This window comes from Mytilus galloprovincialis, chromosome 10 (assembly GCF_965363235.1).
Source record: "Mytilus galloprovincialis chromosome 10, xbMytGall1.hap1.1, whole genome shotgun sequence".
Lineage (NCBI taxonomy): Eukaryota > Metazoa > Mollusca > Bivalvia > Mytilida > Mytilidae > Mytilus > Mytilus galloprovincialis.
Genome location: NC_134847.1, coordinates 8,203,677 through 8,228,085, shown reverse-complemented (window position 1 = coordinate 8,228,085; position 24,409 = coordinate 8,203,677). Strand labels below are relative to the sequence as shown.

The window sequence follows — 24,409 nt, the reverse complement described above, 5'->3', positions numbered from 1 at the left end:
AACACACTCATAAAATGACACCAAATATTACCACCTAAAAACCAAACACTTAGGCAAAAAGATAAGAAATGGAAGCAAGCATATTGCCTAGGATTAGACTTCATTTCTTGCATTTCAGTATCAATTCTTAATTCCTCCATAAAACATTTTAAAATGTAATGACCATGGAATTAAAAAAAAAAATCTCCATAAAACATTTTAAAATGCAATGACCATGAAAAAAAATGGGATAGCCGAACTATTGAACATTATTTTACTTGAATTATTCTAGGGGCAGGGAGTTGTTAGAGAATGGTTTGATGTTTTATCTAAAGAAATACTTAATCCAGATTATGCCTTGTTTACCCAGTCAGCAGATGGTAAGTAAAAAATATGGTAGTTGTAAAAGCTTCAAGATAAAAGGTTTGAAAAAAGATTGGCAAACCACTATGTCCAAATAAAAAAAAAGTAAATGTGGTATGATAGTGAAGAGACTACTCTCCAAAAGACACCAAATGACTCAGACATTAACAACTATAGGTCACTGTACAGCCTTCAGCAATGACCATAGGACTCAATTATATATGAGGAAAAGTAAGTAGATGTGATGTTTTAGAGACAATGAATGTTTCAAGATTACAGAAATATTAAATGACAGATCTATAAATCTAAGGTTACAAAAGAAGCATAAAAATTTCAAAGATGGAATCATTTTTGACACCAAAAAAAACTGTCCTCAAATTTGAATCTTTGTATGGAAATATATTTCTCAGGTTTTACTGAGAAAAAAATGATGGAATTAAACTAGGACACACCTGAAAAAAGCACATTGGTAGGGCAGGGGAACAAAAAAATCTAAATTTGTTTTGATTTAAATGATACTCTATGGATGTTAATGGTTCGTTCTAATAACTGACAACATATGTTATGTATGTCTTTATTTAAGATGTACTTTTAGTATGAAATTACATTCTCATCCTAATATTACAGGGAATACTGTGTTTTTTTTAAGAAATACATTCTTACCCTTTTATGGGAATATATCTTTTTAGGTAGTACATTTCAGCCAAACAGTAACTCAGCTATAAATCCAGACCACCTTAACTACTTTCGATTTGCTGGACAAATCTTAGGACTTTGTCTCTATCACAAGCAGTTAATCAATGTTTACTTTACTAGATCATTCTATAAACATATCCTGGGTAAGTTTGATTTACTGGTAGTTAAAACTCATCAAACATATCAGGCTTATTATTTTAAATGCCAGAGAATGCTACATAAGACTCATCAATGAAGCTGGAATTAAAATAGTTGAAAGATGAAATTAGGTACAAAGCTGTAGTGTAGTGCCTTGAAATTCAAAAATTGTGAAAAAATGTTCCAAATATATAAATTAGTATGGCGTTCATTATCACTGAACTAGCATATATTTGTTTAGGGGCCAGTTGAAGGACGCCTCCGGGTGCGGGAATTTCGCGCTACATTGAAGACCTGTTGGTGACCTTCTGCTGTTGTTTTTTTCTATGGTCGGGTTGTTGTCTCTTTGGCATATTCCCCATTTCCATTCTCAATTTTATTTTGGTAAAAGGAAATTGAATTGCTAAATGGCAATGTAGTAAAAGATACCAGAGGTTATTCAAATTCATAAGGCAAAACCCAATTGACAATACCATGGCTAAAAACAAAACAAAAACAAGGAAAGGACAAACAACAGTACACAAAACACAACTTAGAAAACAAAATATTGAGCAACACTATCCTACTAACCATTGGGGTGATTTCAAATTCTCTGGAAGGGTAAGCAGGTTTTGCTCGACATGCAACACCCATAATATTACTCCTTTAAAAGGAAGTTGAGTGTTTAAGCATCACACAAAGAAAGCTTCCCAAGTTTACATACCATACTATATTTTTTGCATTTTATTACATGGTATAACAATAGATTGAAACACTAAGATAGCTGACTATTTAAGATAGAATATTATTATTCACATAAAAACATGTTTATAATATCACCTTTAATTTGTAGGTATCCCAGTGAATTATACAGATGTGGCATCTATTGATCCTGACTACGCTAAAAATCTACAGGTATGTATAATCAAAACAAATCTACTTACCTTTTAACAAAAGAAGATTGTAACAATTTACCTAAGAAAGATTTTATCTCTTGAAAAAATATTGCTGCTATATATACTGCTAACTCTGTAAATGCCATTAAAATAGTATACTAGAAACCTGTGTACATTATAGAAAGTTTACATTTTCCTCTTGCAAAGCATAGTAAGTTAACACATGCATTGATGAGTTCTGTATTTTAACAGTTGTTTGTTTTTAACCAAAACTAGATAAATAGATAAAGACTTGATTTTTGTAAGTTATATTTTTCAAATTTTTTGAATGTTTTGAAATGCTATTTGTGACATTCTATTGATATTTTTCTCATAATAGTTGACTTTTCTTAATTTTTTATTACAGTGGATACTTGACCATGACATTGACAACTTAGGATTGGATCTGACATTCTCTGTTGAGACTGATGTGTTTGGTGTGATGCAGGCAGGAGAACTAAAATCTGGAGGCAGTAAGATAACAGTGACAGAAGAAAATAAGGTAACATCACTTTGAAGAAACTTATTGGGTATATTCCAGATAGAAAACTAAATGTAGAGGGTAATTACAGATTAAAAATGAAACTTTTATAGTCATTCATATTGTACTATGCCTTTATGTAATAATTATGGTAGGACTATATATGTGAAAGGACTGTTGTAGAAGATAATGAATTAACACTTTGAGGTATAGGTCAAATCACTTTAATTGAACAGGGATACTACAGATTGATATACATAAAAAAAAACTTACCAGTATTCACTTTTGACTGCTTGTATTGATTGAGTGAAAGTATCTTTGAAAGGGTTTTAGTGCATTTGTAATAAAACATGGAAGTAGTTCAACCCCTTTTAAATAATGATCAAAAGGTATTCTTTACTTAGATTAAACTTAAAGGTTGTCATGTCACTTTGACTCCATAAAGTAAGGTATAACTAAGACAACAACCTTTTATAACTTGTAAGAATTTTGGAATTATATAAATGCAGGAAGTGATTCACTGCATAGGTTGCATATTTTTGCATATAAATTCATATGCAATTCTTGTGACTGCATCTTTGATAGACAATTATTTTAAACGCCATGTTTGCAATGAAACTAATGAACGAATGATGAAGATATGACCTAGTCATTTACACTTGTTTATCATATTTGAAAAGAAAGGCTTACAGACAAAATCACAAAGAAGTAGATAGTCCTAGATAGAAAGTTTTATGCAGAACATGATTGATGCAATTTCTATTTGCTTAGTACAGTTTGAACAGAAATTCAAATGATAAACAGGTTCTCAATTCAACATCATCAATACAGAATTGTTATATTTTATTTGCAGACAGAGTATGCTCAGTTAGTAACAGAATTAAGAATGACTAGAGCCATACAGCCACAGATAAATAGCTTTCTATCTGGTTTCCATCAGTACATTCCACAATCACTGATACAAATGTTTGATGAATATGAATTGGTTAGTATCATTTATTACAGAAAAATCTAGAGGCATACAAATTTTCAATTTTGAGGTTATATTTTATTTATAATTACTTTCAATTCGATTTAGGGAAGAAAAAAACTAAGGTTGTATATAACACTACATGGAGATAACTCTGTAAAATCAGCTAAACGATTTAAACGCATTCTATATTTAAGGAAATATTAAGCTTCTCATTGATCAAAATGAGTGTTTTACAAACTGCTATATATCCAATGAAATTTTTCTGACAAAGTGTGTGGTTCAAGTTTTTATTAATTTTTATATTTTTGTCAAATAGTCAAAGTAAATATTTTGTCAAAATTTATGAACGAGTCAAGTTAATTTTAGTCAGGGTGTTTTGTACATGTACCACCTTAAGAAGTTAAATATTAGTAACAATGAATTATTTACCTTATATTACCTTTCAAAGGAAGATAATTAGTGCAAACTATTGATAAATTTTACAAATTTCAGAAAATAAATCACTGTGACAAAGATACTCTTATATTTTTTTATATGAAGAGATGTTCTTTACAATTTTTAATATAACTTAACAAAATTATATAAATGAATTTGGTTTCAATTGCAACGAAATTCTAATTAAAAAAAATATGAGTTACTGTATTTATGTACTATTTTAGGAGTTAATGTTGTCGGGTATTCCAGAGATAGATATCAGTGACTGGGAGAATCCTACAGAATATAATGGCTATGATAGACAGTCATCTGTTATCCAGGTTAGTGTGAAATGATTAAATAGGCACTCTTTGGAAAGTTAGATATCACATTTTGTTTATTACAAGTTGTTCACTTAAAAACTTGAAGAATTGTAGGAATAAAAAATAGAGTATTGTACCCTTATCAAAATAAATAAAGGTTGAAAGATTAAAAGTTTAAATTTTGAATATCAAAAATTTAATCAATTTAGCACCATTCATTCAAATACAGTTTTCAACACCACTTATTATACATGGTTCTAAAGTGTGTCACGGAAATTCAGTTGATAAACATTTTGTACTTACAACCTTGTCTTATTAAGGTGATGTGGTCAGTTTAATGGTACAATGTACTTACTCTGTCACTGATATTAAAAAAGAAATTGTCATGATATACAGACAAAATATTTTGTTGACAATTGATGTGATGCTTATGATTTTAAATGATATCATTTTGTATACACCTTTTAGATATAAATAAAAAAATTGTATAAATACTATTTTTTTTTTATAAATATTTCATACTTTTAGTGGTTTTGGGAAATTGTTGAAGATTTCAGTCAAGAGAACAGAGTTTTGCTGCTTCAGTTCACTACTGGCAGGTAATGTGGACATAAAACTGCTTACACTTCATTAGAACTTTGGTGGATCTTACTGGCAATCATACCACATTCCCTTATTTTCATAAAGAAATGATAAAATTATTGGTTTTTTTTTAAAGGGGCACTAGCTGTCAAATTCATGGTCACCGATTTGACTCAAATTCTCATATTTGATTTATAACAATGTAAAACATTTATCCAAACTATCAAAAGTCTAAAATAAACAGTTTACAGTGCATGGGGTAGATAATATATAGGTTCGTTTCGTGTGTATTTTAGTCCAGACGCCATCTAATTACCTATCGATTTGACCTCAGATGACCATATACGCAATGTTAACATATATAAAGATATGAATAGATTAAACCAACACGTGCAATTGGATTTTTATAGGTCTGTTTGATTTGATTTTATAGATTAAAAATAGATGTTTCTCATATTTTAACTGTATAGGAATGATTTTATGTGCATCAAATTAGTAATCAAATGATTTACCGTAGTGTCACTTTCATTGTTGACATTTTTTTCTTTAAATAAACAGTACACGTACAATGCATGCGTTGTCAATCTCTAGCTAGGTGTTAAATTGAAGTTCACATGAATACGGATTTGATGAAGTCGACTCATTCACTTGCAAGTGAATTACTAATTATCAATGTTTCTTAGCGTTATTTGACAAAATTGAACCTTTTTGGCTGCCAAAAGCAAAGTGTTATTTCACTATTTCACTTTCATTATTGATTGAACAGAAAAAAAATCAAACTTTAGATTTTTTATATATCTCGTAGCTAGTGCCCCTTTAATACACAATCATGAACAAAAAAAATATTTCATCACCATTCAATATTTGTTTGATATCTGAATTAGTGAACTAGACATTCTATAGCACACATAAGTGATTAGGGATACCAATAGTATCTACATGATTAATAGTTATTGACAAATGAAACCAAGGTTGATATCTTAACCCAAAACTCATTCAGAATTTTGAATTTCACTTATAAATCTACAATATTTCCTATATCCAGTTTTCAACAGGTACAAAGTCTAGATTCCTTTTAATACAGTTAATAGAGAGGACAAGGGAATCTCAACTTAGTGATTGTTAAAACAAATGTATGTGTTATGTAATTTGTATTTGTTCATCACAAGCAATTCTTTGCCTGCTTAACTGTCATTATCCAATTAGGCCACACCAATTTAATTTCTTGTTCTACGGATTTTTGGACTCCAAAATATGGAGAGAGCGAGCGATTTGAAAATTTTAATAAAAAAATATTTAATTTGCAAATTTTTGAGGCAAAGCTTGAAAAGAAAGGCGAGCGATTATATTTTTTTTTTGTAACCATTAAAAAGTAGATTTTCACAATATTAAAACTTGATTTATCACTTGTACGTTGACATTTCTTTAATTTCTGATGTATTTTTTCCCTGTTCACCAAGAAATAGTTACATCTGGTCTATGTGTGTGTGACTGACAATGAGACAATTCTCCATTCAGTCATAATCAGTTTGGGGGCAACCCCTTAATGTTATAAATATCCCTTTTACATGTTTTATGAGGGATCAATATAAGTTATACTATATTTGTTTGTATAAAAGAGCTCATATTTTCTCAAAGAACTATATATCTATCTGGTATTAAATGGTCAAAAAATGTCCAAGAATTTTGTAATATTCCTGGACTTTAACCATGTTAACACATTTACTTTAACAGTTTTATATTATTCAAAATAAGTGGACCCCTCTTTTTTGAGTACAAAATTCTAAGTTTTCAAAGATTTTGTATAGAAGAACTATACAAATCCTTGGTATTTCTGTTTTCTTTTCTACATCAATAAAATGACCCCTTATCTGAGGGGGAGGACAGGGGTAAGGGAGACAGGGAGAAAGGGGGTAGGAGAAAGGAGAAAGGAGAGGAAGGCTGAGAGAAAGGAGAAAAAGTTGGAGAAAGGAGAAATTTTTTAAATTCTCAAAAGGAGATGTTTTATTCTAATGGGAGAAAGGAGAACGGGGTTAGGAGAAAGGAGAAGAGGGGTTTGAGAAGGGAGAAGGGTACCCCCTGTCCTCCCCCTCTTATCTGAGGGAGGATTGTTCTCAACCTGATAATAACAAACACAGGTCAAAGTACGGCCTTTTACACAGGGCTTTGATACAGACCAAACAGCAAGCTATAAAGGACCCCAAAATTATTAGCGTACACAATTCGAACAGGAAAACCAACGGTTTAATTTATATATATATATATCCAAACAGGAAAATACCAAATTATGAACAACATCAACAAACGATAACTGCTGAACGACAGGCCCCTGAATCAATCAGGACGGTGCATAAACATGCAGTGGCTATAGATAGTTTTGTTTCGCCAGCATACAATATAATTGCAGTTGAAGGCAAATCCTTCAGAAGTTCTTCGTACTTTATTCTAACAGCGAACATGTTTTGATTGGGAATATAAGTAAGGGGAAAAGAAACCAATTGTTTGTTCTCTACATGTATTTCCGCGCTGTTATAAATTTATATCGGAGCACTCCCTCTTTGGATAAATAGGTTTCATTCTGAACCAAATATTCTCACAGATATTTACACCTTGTGGTGGGGTGATTTTATGTTTAAAGTCGTTATATACAGGTTAGACTGTGATTTTAAAACAAATGTTGATATCTTTTTAAAATATTTACAAAAACAACGATGCGGGAAATGGTCATTATTACATTTCCGGATGCGGGAATATAAAAAAAAATAAAAAAATTCTGTTTTAAAAAAAAGAGGTGCGGGCGGGTCCATCGAACAAGGAATCAAATGGGTGTGGCCTTACCTAAAGTTTGTGGTGTTTAAATACCTATTGCCTGACCAGTATAAAAAATTGTACAATAGGTATTGTGAGAGCTCAAGGTTTATGACCATAAAATTTTTGGTCCAGTTTTCAAATTGGTCCACATTAAGGTCAATAGGGTCCAAAATTAAACTTTGTTTGATTTTTGACAAATATTGAATCCTTGGGGTTCTTTGATATGCTGAATCTAAAAATGTACTTAGATTTTTGGTTATTGGCCCAGTTTTCAAGCTGGTCCAAATCGGGGTCCAAAATTGAACTTTGTTTGATTTCATAAAAAAATGTATAATTGGGGTTCTTTGATATGCCGATTCTAACTGTGTATGTAGATTCTTAATTTTTGGTCTCGTTTTCAAATTGGTCAACATAAAGGTCCAAAGGGTTCAAAATTAAACTTAGCTTGATTTTAACAAAAATTCAATTCTTGGGCTTCTTTGATATGCTGAATCTAAACATGTACTTAGATTTTTGATTATGGGCCCAGTTTTCAAGTTGGTCCAAATCAGGATCCAAAATTATTATATTAAGTATTGTGCAATAGCAAGAAATTTTCAATTGCAGAGTATTCAGCAATAGCAAGAAATCTTCATTTGCACAGTATTGTGCAATAGCAAGAAATTTTCAATTACACAGTATTGAGCAATAGCAAGAAATCTTCAATTGCACAGTATTGTGCAATAGCAAATGTTTTCAATTGCACAGTATTGCGCTATAGCAAAAAATATCTAATTGCACAATATTGTGCAATAGCAAGAAATTTTCAATTGATTGGAGTTATCTTTCTTTGTCCAGAATAGTAGTTGAATCAACTTAAATCATTGTTTTATACAATATACAATGTATATATATTCACTTTTACTACCAACTAATAAATAAAACAATCTTTACCATTCATTGATAACAAGCACTTTTTTTACATTTTAATATTTTATGATGTATTTAAATGAGTAGTAATTGCTATTTCTTCAATTTTTTTGAGAGGATTAATATTCAACAGCATAGTGAATTGCTCAAAGGCAAAACAAACATTTTAAGTTCATTAGACCACATTCATTCTGTGTCAGAAACCTATGCTGTGTCAACTATTTAATCACAGTCCAAATTTAGAGCTGAATCCAGCTTGAAAGTTGTGTCCATACTTGCCCCAACCGTTCAGGGTTCAACCTCTGCGGTCGTATAAAGCTGCGCCCTGTGGAGCATCTGGTTTTAATGTGGGATGTATTTAAGTTTTTATACGACCACAACAAAAATTTTTGCGTCGCATAATGGTATCATGTTGTCGTCTGCGTCGTCGTCGTCCGAAGACACATTTAGTTTCCAAACAATAACTTTTGTTTTAGTGAATGGATCTCTGTAAGGTTCAATACCACTAAAGGAAAGTAGGGATTGATTATGGGGGTTATGGTCCCAATAGTTTAGGAAATAGGGGCCCAAAAGGGGCCCACAATAAGCCCCATTCATTTTGTAGTTTTCAAACAATAACTTGTATTAAAGTGTATTAATCTCTCTGAAATTATACCACAAGTTTCCATACCATGAAGGGATGGTTAGTATTAACTTTGGGGGGTTATTGCTCAAAATACTTTGGAATAAGGGGCAAAAGGGTCAAAAAAGGGGAAAAACTATGTTTTTCTGGTCAATGGACAATTTAAACAATTTAAAAGTAGTGTAAGGGAGGTAATTCAAAATTATGTGCATACAACGTTGGGCATGTTCAGATAACACATAAATTATGTATAAAGAAATGTCAGGTTTTGGACTAATTGCAAAAAAAAGGGGGGTGAAAGTAGTTTTCAATTATTTTTTCAAAATTTCTCAAATTCCAAATCTTTTAAAAGTTTGAAGAAAAAATCTTTAATTGCACAATATTGCGCAATAGATTTGTAAGATCTTGACATTTGTTTTGTGTCAAAAACTAATATTATGTCAAAAATTTGATCAGAACCCAAATTTAGAGCTGTATCAAGGTTGAATGTTGTGTCCATACTTGCCCTAACTGTTCAGGGTTCAACCTCTGCGGTCGTATAAAGCTGTGCCCTGCGGAGCACCTGGTTGATTCCTGATTTGAAATTAAAGTGTTTGTGAAATGGATATTTTGGATAGCCCATCTAATTGGGAATACTTTTACAAGATGAATTATGTGTGGCTTTGTGTTTTCTAAAGGGATATATTTTCATGTTTTATTACGATTGGTGAAATGGAAAGTAGTGATGCTAAGTTTTATTAAATATTTAGGATCTACTTCAATTGGAATTACTGTTAAAAATTTATTTTCAATATGTCAAAAATAGTACAAATGGCTTAGTGAATAGAAATTTCAGGGCTTTATTCTTCATCATGAAAGTAGGATTTACAAGCAATGATTTATTTGTGATTACAAGCAAAATAAATAGATTTACAATAAATATCTTTATTACAAAGAACAAATAGTGTATTAATAAAAATGTAAAATGTCCCATACCTAAATAGAATAGTTTATTCAGGACATTGGACATGAGGAAAGCAAGCTAGCTATCATTCATTTAAATTAGCTCTGTCAAAAACAAACCAGGTAAATCTACAGGTAGTTAAATGACCACCTGTTGATAATAGCTCTCACAATACCTATTGTACAATTTAAATAGACAAATTGTATTAACATTTTTTTTAAACTGGTCAGGCAATAAATAATTCACTACAACAAAGGTTATTGGATTATCACAGTAACACAATAAAGATAAATATTAATTTTATTTTTGAATGCAGTTCCCGAGTACCGTTTGGAGGTTTTGCTAAGTTTGTTGGTGGAGGAGGGCCACAACATTTTACCATAGCTATAGTGCCATATAAAGAACATACATTACCTACAGCTAGTACTTGGTAAGGAATTATAGTCCTCGTTATTTATTTGTACATGTTATTTGTAGCCTTATCTGTTTACTTATTGAGAAGGAATATTAATGGACTTTAAGATTCATAGCAAATAAAATTGTGGTACCATTATAACATGTGATAACGTTATCATTTAATGTTTAAGAGAAAACAGACTCAGAGTCAAGAGTAAATGAACAAGTTGACTGTTTTACTGTTTTGATCAAGCCACCAAGCATAACACAATCTACGTGTATTTGGGAAAAAAACACTTTTAGTTGGCATTGCTTTAAGAACTATAGCATCACATTCAACTTATATAGCATAAGATATTTTTGGGTATTTTAATGGTATTGCATGCCATCCTTCAGATGGATTCTATCTGATATCTATTAACTTTTATGTAATAAGAAAATACACAACTACACTTGGTCAGAAAATTCTCTTTGGTTACATCTTCTGACATCAGACTCGGACTTCTCATGAACTGAATTTTATTGTGCGTATTGTTATGTGTTTACTTTTCTGCTTTGGCTAGAGGTATAGGGGGAGGGTTGAGATCTCACAAACATGTTTAACCCCGCCGCATTTTAGCGCCTGTTCCCAAGGCAGGAGCCTCTGGCCTTTGTTAGTCTTGTATTATTTTAACTTTTAGTTTCTTGTGTACAATTGGGAGTTTAGTATGGCGTTCATTATCACTGAATAAGTATATATTTGTTGAGGGGTCGGCTGAAGGACTCCTCCGGGTGCGGGAATTTTTTCGTTACATTGAAGACCTGTTGGTGACCTTCTGCTGTTGTCTGCTCTGTGGTCGGGTTGTTGTCTTTTTGTCACATTCCCCATTTCCGTTCTCAATTTTATCTATTATTTTTATAGTATCAACATGCTGAAGATGCCAGAATATAAATCAAAGACAGAGTTACACAACAGACTGATGGTGGCTTTACAGTGTGGTAACCAGGGTTATGCGTTTGCATGAATAGGAAGTGTAATGAATTCTGAAATTGGCATTGAAGACTAGTTCTAGATGGACTTTGATTATAAGAGAATTTGTATGAATAGTACATGGTGATCAAAAAGCAAATTTAGTGAATTTGTAAATGTTTTGAAATAAGCAGTTTTAGTAAACAAATAGTTATCAAAATCTTTCACAGTAACCTTACCATATCCCTTCTGCTCTTCTGTGTGATATATGAAAAGAGTAAAGGCCTTATCTGCTGATGTTCTTTATAAAATGTATTACAAGTTACTTCATATGTTTTAAAAAGGTGATAAAATATTCAAGTTCACATGTATTTCTGTTAAAGGCATGTTTTCAAAAATACATAGAATATAAACGAATACTATTATGTTGTACATGTGTTTGTAAAAACTATTCATTGTTCTGTATCATGTTTTTTTCATTGGCTATCTATTAATTTTTGTAAAACTCAATAAAGTTTTGATTAAATCAAGTGACCGTTTTAAAGATTGTAGTCCTTTTTTAATGTTAAGTTATTCCAAGATAAGGCCTACTGTGATATAAAACATATTTAATTGTATTCAAAGGTGTCTGATTTACAACAAAAAGTCCAATAATACTAATTAGGTTTTTTAAGTAAAGTTGTCTTTTTGAAAACCTCTGGAATGGAAAATCTTGGATGCTTGGATAACTACTTTTAAATGTGTCCAAATTGCCCCATCTCTTTATGGTTCACCCTCTGCGGTCATATCAGGCTGTGCTCAGCAAAACATTTCATTTCAAATGATACTGAAATGCCTAAGTATTTTAAGTTCAGAAGGTCTGTTTGATAAAATCCTTTAACACATTTTCTGTTGGTAATGGAGAACCAATTTTTTGTTAAGGAAACTATTCTATTACATTGAATCATCAACAGAATGCAAGATAAAACATTCAAAACTTAAACCATGCACAATATCCAGTTCTGATAATGCAATTGAATGAAATGTAGTACACAGGTTCATTATATTGTGAACTTTTAAAATTATGTACTAAATTACGAATGTGACCCCAACTACACATGTACAATTCACTGAACATAGAAATGAGAAAAAAAGTTCATTTCTCCAGATATATTTTTGGGTAAAGATTGCATGAAATGCAATCAATACCCTATGGGACTGATTTGATATTAAAATCTTCTAAGGTTTATCACTACTTTTGATATACACAAAATATAGTGCATTGATCAAAACATTCTATGCATCCTATCCACAAACATTTCCAGAAAATTATCAATGAAACATATTCTCAGATATTCAAGTCACTAAATAATGTGATACTTGTCACGAAAATTACATACCTTTCAAGGTGCAAGAGTCTACTATCGGTTCATAAAATATCATTGATGCCATTGCCTTAAAGTCATCTATTATTATTGGAGTTATCTTTACTTTGTCAAGAATTTAAGTTGAATAAACTACAACCAATGTTTTATACAATGCAATACTAGTATTTGATTTTACCTCCCACTGATAAATTAAAGCAATCTCTACCCTTCAGTACTTACAAGCACTAGTTTACCAAGAATCTTTGTAAGTGTTACCTTTCAACTTAATGCACATGTTCATTGTGAGGTCAACTGCAAATATATGAGAAATTACAATTTGACCAAAAATTCATTATTCACTGAACATGGACAATACATAGGATGTCCCATTGGTTCACATTCTTGTTATATCCTGTGTTCATGTATAAAAAGATACTTAGTAAATACTTATTAAAATGATTGATATATATAAAAGGAGTAGGTCCAGTAAGGACCGATTTTGGCCTCAAATTTCAGGTTCATCTGACGAAAGATTTTGACCACTTTTTAAACACTTAAGTGTCTATTTTATTTGAATTAATTAGTTTATGTGAAAGATTATAACAGAATTAGTCATTAAAAACGATCCGATTCAAGCTCAAATATGAAAAATCTACCTAATATGCCGAAAATGTCACTTTTCAGATGGTTTTTGGTAAAAATGAAAGTGGCCGCATCCGTGTTCATCCTCAACCTTTATATATGTTATGTATTATCATAAAATACAACTTACATTTCAATATTAAGGATGAACATGAATGCGGCCACTTTCGTTTTACACGAAAACCGTCTAAAATTTAACAAAAATGCTGAATTATGAGGATTTCAGTAATTTAGCATGACTTAATGGTGCTAGTACTGGATATATGTGCATTGTATTGTCAAAAACAGCCCATATTTATGTAGCAGAAGCATTATACTGTCCAATAAATAACTAAAGGTTTACATTTTAACAATTTTGTAAAACTGCTATATTTTGGGGCCAAAAAGGGGTCTTACTGAACCTACTCCTTTACTTAAAATATGACAGAGTAGAAAATGCTGAATATTGGTAACAAACTATTTCATGTAGTTGTTAAAAGAATAACATCTATCCAAATATAATTTATTTTATCAGAATCATAAGCAACTATTATGTAAATATTATTGAACCATTTGCTTGAAAACTAATGTTACATGTATATGGTTATTATTTTAGTTCTTGAATGAATGTTTATTTATACTGTACATTTTTATATTTTCAATTATTATGAGATTCATACAATAACTTGCTGTGGTATTTTTATAACAATCATGTAATTAATGTTTTGATGATGTTTTAAGATTTTTACTAGAAATTAACATTCAAATTTTAATATTAAGCTGTTAGTTAACAGAGTTACCTGCAATGAAATTTGCAGAATGGGAAAGATAGGGATTACAATGAACGGTAAGGCATGATATTACAGTGTTTATACCTGCTTGGCATAGTTCTTAAGCCAAAATCTCCTGTATATAGATCATTTATAATATTAAGTTTCTGTGATACATTTAGTACACATTTCATTTTACATACTTTCAATAGTAAAATAGTTGAGAGACTAGACATTTCATTGTGTTCACCCTTCCTTTTTTTTTTAGATACTATGTAATTTGGTTGGTTTTTTTTTTTGCATCTAGCTCTCTTATCAGCCAATTTCACTTTCAACAATCTTTGGGGTTATTGATACTTGAGGAATGTAGTAATATGTTTGTGTATTTTTGGTTTTGTCTGTCAACCAACATGGCTAAAGTATAAAACAAGGGTTAAATATTTTAAATGTATAATCATTAAAAGATTATATTTTGAAATATATTAAATAGAGAAGATATGACAGAAACTGAAATGCTCAAAATGTCAAGTTTGACTCACTTCAAATTGCTTATAATTAATTATTTTTTACCTAATATTATTTTTTTACCTTTAAACTAAGAAATATGAAAAAATAATTTTATTATATATACAGTGATCAGCAAAACAAAATCTACAGAAACATCTACAGAAATGATTGAAACCATTGGCTTACTCGTTTTATTAGTTATTGCCCTGAAATATTTAATTTGCAATTAACATTTATTTGCCTATTATGTCAAAAGCTATAATAGATAGCTTTGAAACTATAAAACCAGAAAGATGATCCGCAATATTAAATCTACAATAATGCTAAAATGACCTAAATCATTGAACGACTACTTACATGAATAATTACATTTTTGAAAATAAGTTCAAAACTATGATAGATCAATGGAGTGTCCATTTGGGGTGCTATTTGTGGATTGGAAAATCTAATTTAAATTGTAGTCTGCATAGAATCGTATTTTGTTGCTCAGTCTTCATTTTACAATGTTATGTATGATTTATTATCCTTATTTGATCTTTATTTATATTTGAGTCCAAATTGTTGTCTTTTTTTTATTGGACTTGATTATTGAATGCCTCTTTGGTATCTTATGTCTTTCTCTTTTCTAAATAAAAAAGATTAACAAAGATCTATGTTGCCTACATTTCCAGACACAATTTTAAATAGGTTGAATCTTTGATTTATGATTATTCTGTTGGCAAATTCTCTTCAGCCTTATATTATTTTTTGTTTAGTCTGCTACTTTTGTCGCAAAGAGACATAGAGATCCTTCATTGAATTGTCAGTGGTGGTGTTGTCATCTAAGATTCACTCTGTGGTTTTAATAACTTTCTTAAAATATACTGGATTTCTACTAAACCACATACAAGTACAAGATATGAAAATTAAATTTTTCACTCTTTAAGGAAAATTATTATCAGAAAAAATCAATTAGTCATCAGTATGAACTATCTTTCTGTTGCAGAGGAATCTACTTTGATATATTTATGACATATTATATTGAAATATTGTTGTTTCAAAAAATATTTTTATACCCCCGCTTAAAAAAAGCGGGGTTATACTGTTTTCCCTATGTCTGTTGCTCCATCCAGCCTTCAGTCTGGCTGTCAGTCCTGTGAATATTTTTTGACACATTCCCCCGGAACTATAATACAAGGATTGCTGAAATTAGGTTTCAGGGTTTTTATAGGTAAACTATACAGATTCATCACTCAATAACTTGCTGTTTATCGAACACTTGTATCAGTTTACACATGATAGCCAAGTAACAAAAAAAAACGTCACATTTTTCTCAGGAACTACAATACAAGGATTTCTCAAATTTGGTGCCAGGGTTTATATAAGATAGCTACACCGTGTGGTGTACTTTACAAATTCCTGTTTACCGTATACTTTTAGCAGGCGAGGTATCATTTGAAATTAGTGAGTTGTAGGTAACAGATTCACTTGTTTTATAGCAATTGATTGATTCAAATATTTTGAATATTTTTATAGCAATTAAAATAAAAACTAGAGAGAAACTTTGTAGCTAATTCCAGTATATTTACTAGATTGGCATAATTAATCACGTCAGGTAAAAGCATGAAACTCTGCACAGCGTTATGATGAAAATGAACATTTAATGGCTATGGATCGAGTCACCAAAAAATATGGCAAAAAAAAAATAAAAGATGGCTGACATAAGGTATTGGGAATACATAACCAATATGCAAGAGCTTAATACATTTTCAAGTATGATATCAAATGAGAGGCCTGGATATTAGCTTTCAAATGTTATCAGAGTTTTAGCTTTTTTGTTCACTATTCTTCTGACAAGTGATATATAGACTTGAGTACTCTCAGATCTGTAATTAGTGTCCTTTTGTAGTTGGGATGTATGAGCACCCTGCCACGTCCACTCTGTTTTTATATGACCATAAATTATTTTGCAAAATATATAAGTATCGTCAGAAGACATTTGGTTTCCATACAATAACTTTGATATAAGTGAATAGAAATCTATGAAATTTAAACACAAGGTAATGACCACAAAGGGAAGGTTGGGATTGATTTTGGGGTTATGGTACCATCAGTTTAGGAATTGGGGACAAAAAAGTGGGCCCAAATAAGCATTTAGTTTTAAGACAATAACTAATTGAATGGTTAATGGATCTGCCTGAAATTATACCACATGTTTCCACATCACAATGGGATGGTAACAATTGGCTTTGGGTGGTTATGGCTCTGGCATTTCCTGTTGAGCTTTTCTGTAACAAAATCTAAAAATAAATACAGATAGGATAGGTCGACTTTTCATGTATATTTTTACCTTTCATCGCTTCAAAAATAAATACTGACATCTGAATAGTTTCAGATACTTATGATATAATGAAACAAGTGATAATATCAACCTAATGATACATTAAGGTAGATTCATGGTATACCGCCATCTTGGATTGAACAATCACAGTAAAAAATCGGTCTAGTTATTTGCCTAAATCTGCAAATTTGGAGACAGATTTGCAATTTGATGGTTAGACTGTTTAATAATATAAAGAAAACTTGGCAATTTATTGTATAATTCAAAATAATTAAACAAATATCATTTTATTTTGCTTTTTGAATCATTTTTTTCAAATGAGCCATTTAAGGGAAGATAACTCTTATAGTAAAAAATTTATACTGGACAGATAGGGAATTTTTTTCTATTTACTTGTAGCAAGAAAACAAGTTCGGTGACACCATTTTTTCTTTTTATTTTCTTAAAACATATTACAAAACCTATCTTTTCACAATTTATTTCAAAATTCTATCTCATAGATTATTTTTTATGCACACAATTGTGTTTTTCCATTAACAATCTAACCAAATTTAGGCAATTTTCAACGACTCATAGCTTGAAAAATAGCACGGTGACCCCTACTTTTTATTATGTTTTTGAAAAGAGCATATTAAAATCTTCATTCTGGCTAAGTATAAGAAAATTCTGTCTCAAAAAAGATTTACTTATGATCTACCTTAAATCTGAATTTGTACCCTTTTAATATAGCATGGAGCATGACATAGTGGCATACGCCAGCAGCTCATTCCTACCACTAATTACTTAGTAATATCCCTGAACATGTATTTTTTTAAATATTAGAAAGAAATCAACAGATGTAAATTTAGCAATTCAATTAACCAGATAAAAGATAACCCAAATTCGTTGAAATCACTTGTAATATTTCTAACGACTCCAGATTACCCTCATTATACAAATGGAGACAAATTGTAAAAACAAACTAATTTATAATCATAATAAAAAACAACAAAAAGTAAGTTCGAATTTTGACAATTTTTTGTCATGGATTTATTAGGACAGTTCAACTATATATCAACCGGCCGACGAATTTGCATTCATCGACAATGTCTCATAAATGTCCAAGATAGAAACATTGAAGGGCAACCATCATATGTTTTTTCTTCAAATGGCAACTGGGCTACAAGAAGCCAACTGTGATAGATTAAGCCAAATGCTAGCAAACTTTGTTTGTTATCATCGCCAAACAAAATTTATCAATCCAAGACAAAAAATTAAATACATGAATCACATTCTGAAATTACATAAATTTTCAACTGAACCATATCAGTTCAACGTAATATATCAACCATACTATACAACAGTTTAACATAATATATCAACCATACTATACAACAGTTTAACATAGTATATCAACCATACTATACAACAGTTCAACGTAATATATCAACCATACTATACAACAGTTTAACATAATATATCAACCATACTATACAACAGTTCAACGTAATATATCAACCATCCTATAAAACCGTTCAACGTAGTTTATCAACCATACAAAACAAGAGTTCAACGTAATATATCAACCATACTATAACAACAGGTCAACGTAGTATATCAACCATACTATACAACAGTCCAACGTAGTTTATCAACCATACAATGCAAGAGTTCAACGTAATATATCAACCATACTATAACAACAGGTCAACGTAGTATATCAACCATACTATACAACAGTTTAACGTAGTTTATCAACCATACAATACAAGAGTTCAACGTAATATATCAACCATACTATACAAAAGTTCAATGTAATATATCAACCATACTATACAACAGTTCAACGTACTATATCAACCATACAATACAAGAGTTCAACGTATTATGTCAACCTTCCTATAAAACAGTTCAACGTAGTTTATCAACCATACTATACAACAGTTCAACGTATTATATCAACCATGCTATACAACAGTTCAACGTAATGTATCAACCATACTATACGACAGTTCAACGTAAAATATCAACTATACTATACAACAGTTTAACGTAATATATCAACCATACAATACAAAAGTTCAGCGTAATATATCAACCATACTATAAAACAGTTCAACGTAGTTTATCAACCATACTATACAAGAATTCAACGTAATGTGTCAACCATACAATACAAGAGCTCAGCGTATTATATCAACCATACAATACAACAGTTCAATGTAATATATCAACCATACTATACAACAGTTCAACGTAAAATATCAACTTTACTATACAACAGTTTAACGTAATATATCAACCATACAATACAAAAGTTCAGCGTAATATATCAACCATACTATAACACAGTTCAATGTAAAATATCAACCATATTCTACAACAGTTCAACGTAATATATCAACCATGCAATACAACAGTTCAACGTAATATATCAACCATACTATACAACAGTTCAACGTAATATATCAACCATGCAATACAACAGGTCAACGAAGCATATCAACCATGCTATACAACAGTTCAAAGAAGCATATCAACCATAGTATACAACAGTTCAACGAAGTATATCAACCATACTATACATCAGTTTAACATAATATATCAACCATACTATACAACAGTTCAACGAAGTATATCAACCATACTATACATCAGTTCAACGAAGTGTATCAACTATACTATACAACAGTACTATAAACAACGTGTACAACTTAACATTTATTCAACTGTGCATTTACAACTTACAGCAGAATTGTATATTTAACAGAACTGTTCAACTTAATTCATGTTTTTAGCAACTGAATTCAATACAAAGATGAACCAATAATCCAAATGTCGTTTTTTTAATTTTAGGAAGACTAATGTAGCTCTGGAATGAAGACGGCATCCAGCGCCTGATGTTTTTAATCTGATTTTCAGATTTGCCAGACATAAAGGCTGGTGGCGCTGTTCCTATTCTAAATGAATGGGTATTAAATCTTGAACTCAAAAACTGGAGTCTTCTGTTTAAAACAGTCTGAAACTGAAATCTTGCCAATGATCTCCATTAATATGGCAACAACGAGGACCATCATGTCCAGGTCGTATTTGGCAAAAAGCTTTCATACTATGTAGAGGACAAATCTCATTTGATTATTTTTATCAACAACTACAGTAGTGGGTCTCCTTTTTTGAAAGGTTTTTGAAAATTTTATAGTAACAAACAGCTAATTTTCATGTTCTTTTATAACATTTGATATAATGGCAAATTCTCAGCGGGCATATTCACTCACACTTAAAAATGCACCAAAAGCGAAGTTAAATGTTGTTTGAAACATTATGGTTTCATATCTAGAAAAGCAAACGTGCCTCAAAGCCGCATTAACTATGATTAAAACATCAACCCGAGATCTTTAGACTTGTAGTCTCTCACAACAACCCAAATGATTCTGAATAAAAAAAGATTAAGTTGAATCTTCATTAACTTCAATTTTGAAATTGTAACTTATGTAGATGATCTTATTGTAGATAAATAATAATGATTAAGTCACAAAATAAAACACGTTGAAACGAATAATAAGTGAGTTAGAAGGTGGCCAACTAAGTGGAATAAAATATTTCATGTGAACATATTGAACGACCGCATTACATTTTCATAAACGTTCTTCGTTCTTTGAGAAATTGATAAGTTCAACAATTTCGAAGCTTCTACATCAGAAGATTTAAGAATTCTTGTAGAAAAGTATGTGGCTTCAGGTCGGCATTGCTTGTTGCTTCTCTGAACTTTTTCATCTGTCAACGAGACATTTTGCAACGCTTTAAACTGAAAATTGAATATAAATGTTGACAAATGATTTTTCTCAACAAAAAACATAACCCTGTCATTTTTTGAAGAGTTTTATTTAGCATATTATCAAAATGAAAAATCAGTTTTTTATTTGTAAATCTTTCTTTCCATAAAAAGATGGCAAAAGCAATAGGTATTATTTCAATTTAATTGATGTCACTTAATTAAACATTGTTCAAGTTAAATGGGTATTGTAACATTGCCCATGTCCCATTTAAATAATCTGCACAACCCAATGAATGACCACCTGCACTGTCAGTATACAAATGTAAATCGTCATAAGAAGAGTTCATTTTCATTAACCGGAGATGTTTCTCGAACCTAAATATTAAACATGTCTGGTTTAGTTAAGAAAATATATAAATTATCTTTTTTAAAAACCTCCGTTTAGGTTTTGTCTATAAGCAGAGTTGTTTAGCACAGGTGCAAAGATGGACCAGTATCAACTTTATTGTCCATAAATCAACGACATCTTCAAGCATAATGATCAAAATCGCATTTGAGACATGCATGTCTGTATTGGCAATTTCGTTTAATGCAAAAACATTAAAGGCTTTAAAATTCATATCGTAGCATTTATAACTAACATTAGCTTGTTGGTGTGTTTGAGTATTGGTAGTTACACTACGTAACCACAAAAAACATCTATGGATGCCCATCTGTTTGTATGATCCCTTGATACCCTTAAAAAGAATTGTTGGTCATGGAAATACCATTAAACGACATATACGAGAAACGTTCACTTGTCTTTTCAGGATAGCTTTCGATAAGGACCTGGACATTCCAATCCTCAACAGAATTAATAGTATGGTTTTTTTTGTATTTTGTTTTGAATAACCAGCATACCAACATTAATGCCAATTGTGTTTTCATTATTTGTTTAGCTGTTAAAATTGTAACGATGCATGAGACAAATCAATGCACTCAAAATTCTAAATATTATCCTTAAGTTTTTGGCTTATACATATGTCAACTTCATGAAAGCCAGGTAACATTAGAGGTTCATCAAAAACTTCATTAACCTCACATATGGCAGCTTATTGCGGCTAATTCATTTGAATGTCTAAATTAGGGTGCATGGCAACTAATTCGGGTTCTGCAACCCGCCGTCTTCTTTCTAAAGGTGCTTCTTGCTCTACATCAACTGAGGGACGCCTTCTTATATTTCTGATAACTGGTTGTAGATGTTGCACTTCATCACTAGGAGCCCGCCATACTTGTAGTTCCCGACCTCCTATTGGGTCCTGTTGGCGACACATACCTCTACCTCTTGGCATTGTTATTATAATTATAAAAACAGATTAGATACATACACCAAGTCTGTAAAGTCCATTTCATATTTAAAAATATAGTAAAATTATGTTAATTCAACAAAAACAAAATTGAAATACCATTATATTTATACACTACGTAGTCTTAAATAAAGTTTAATACATTTAAGTGCATAAAATTTTATTATAAAAACATAACTAAAACAGCTACCATATGGACTTTTTAACAAAATAAAACATCGTTTATTAACGGTTTAATTCCTTCTATTACCAAGCTTATAACTTAATTAAATTATGTATACGCGAATTCTTTAAACATAAAAGATGTAACGTGTAATAAATTAAAACTTAACCGGGCATTCAAATTTTAACACGTCGTACACTATATATATTGTAATTATCTGCTCAAAACAAACTAATATATCGCCTGTAGTAAAGAGTTATCAAAGGTACCATGATTATTTTTTAGTACGCCAGACGCGCGTTTCGTCTACATAAGACGCATCAGTGACGCCCATATCAAAAGTTATAAAGCCAAAGAAGTATAAAGTTGAATAGCATGGATGATCCAAAATTCCAAATTAAAAAGCAATACGGCTGAGTTAATTCATGCCTGGGATAAGAAAACCCTTAGTTTTTCGAAAAATTCAAAGTTTTATAGACAGGAATTTTATAAAGATGACCACATAATTGATATTCATGTCAACACCGATTAAATTGAATAATATTCAATGGTTGATATATGTGTACACAATGTAACGTTACTATTAAATTATATTTTGTTCAGTGTAATAAGTTTTCCAAGTAAGCGAAAAATTGAAGTAATGAATCGAACTACTTGCAAGAAATAACTTTCAGATAAATCTAAATCATTTCTTTTACATATAACCGAAATAAAATCATCAGGAAAATACAACTGCAATAACTATATCTAACTATCAATAAAACATATGTACTTATCTTAAAATATGTCCGAATCAGCTTTTTTGTGTTCCTTTAGTGCAAATCATGCAATAAACTAAAAGCATGCAATTTGATATCAAATAAAAGCGCGAAAACCGCTTATGAAATTATGTAGGTAAACATGTTAAACGAAAGACGCCTAAATCCTTAAAAATTCAGAAAGTGAACTCATGTTTAGCAGACGATACTCTCAATTTATTAAATTGATTTAATGCTTAATTATTATTAAAATCTTAATAATTTTACTGTGTTATTCGGTTATTTATTCATTTAAAGTTCATACTCGTTACTAAAGTTCACCCGAGTGTATCGTTTTATTCACAATCCAATAGTTCAAATAATGAGTACGTATGACAGTATGATACAATTAATTAACTTTCAATTTGGATAATGGTGGATTTCAAATTGACACGGACAGGAAAAGTAAGTATAATTTTAAAATTCTTATTTCTCTAAAAAGATCGATCTTTTAAGTGTATAATTGTAAGTTTCATTATAACAAAAGGACAAAAATAGCCGTGCTTACACCATGTACACCTTGATAACTTCTCGTGAGTACAAACAAACCAGTGCAGTTTGGAAAGCTAGTACATAAAGCATGTCTTGATTCCGAAAAACAAAATTTTGGTTTGTATTCTGTTCCTCTCTGTAGAAGATGATAAAATAAACATACACAAAAAGTCTACTGATACTATTCACTCAGTAACACTGTTAAATCATTTATTGTTATGAAGATATACATTGACCTTCTATTGTTTACATCAATCAATATAACACAAAAATATTGTCCCCCGAGGAGGTGTCTTACTTTTTTTTGAAAGATGTTAATTAAAAAGTGATTTTTTAATCTTTCAAAATGAGTCAATTCCATTGTCTATTTAAATTCACACGAATATTTGTTCTTTAACAAATATTAATTGGTTTAAGGTTTTGAAAACGTAAAAGGAAAATGCAGTTATTAGGCTTTCTTTAGAGAAATTTTGTCTATGTTGAAAAATGATGTCAAACGTAAAGCGTAAAATAAATGTCAGTTGATATCTGAATACATATTATAAAAATAAAACCCACTATAGATAGATTTGTTAAGTAAACATAAACCTTGACAATATCATGAATATGTTATACAGGTCATCTTTAGAATTAAGTATTTAATGTTTTTAAAAAGCTGATTTGATGTTACTTGAATTGACATAAAGACGAAGTATGCACATTGGAAGTTATTTCATAACAGAAGAAACATTTGTAATATTGTATGAACAGTACTAATGAAAATGCAATAATTATGATGAATATATTGACTTTTTTTTAAT

The 24,409-nt window shown here is 30.6% G+C and overlaps 1 pseudogene; it reads left to right on the top strand.

Moving 5' to 3' along the window:
* The window catches only part of LOC143048851 (E3 ubiquitin-protein ligase HACE1-like), a 61,129-nt pseudogene extending 49,559 nt beyond the window's left edge, over positions 1-11,570 (top strand).
* Positions 11,571-24,409: the final 12,839 nt, after the last annotated feature.